Raw genomic sequence first — 338 nt, 5'->3', positions numbered from 1 at the left:
CAGAATAGTCTTCAGAGCTCATGAATGGCAGAAGGAGATTTAATGGAATCTCTATGGTCTCTAGATGAGCCTTTGATTCCTTTGGATCCTTAATAGGAAACTCCTTCTTGCTTGAAGGACGTCCAGGAGGTCTTCCTCACTAGGATTTTCGTCCTCCTCCTCCCTAGTGCATTCGGCCACTTTGATCAAATCAATGGCCTTGCACTCTCCTTTTGGATTCTCTTCTGTATTACTTGGGAGAATACTAGGAGGAGTTTCAATGACTTTCTTACTCAGCTGGCCCACTTGTGCCTCCAAATTTCTAATGGAGGATCTTGTTTCATTCATGAAACTGAAAG

Source organism: Arachis duranensis, chromosome 6, assembly GCF_000817695.3.
Source record: "Arachis duranensis cultivar V14167 chromosome 6, aradu.V14167.gnm2.J7QH, whole genome shotgun sequence".
NCBI lineage: Eukaryota > Viridiplantae > Streptophyta > Magnoliopsida > Fabales > Fabaceae > Arachis > Arachis duranensis.
The sequence above is the reverse complement of the archived record's forward strand: the minus strand, read 5'-3'. Positions refer to the sequence as shown.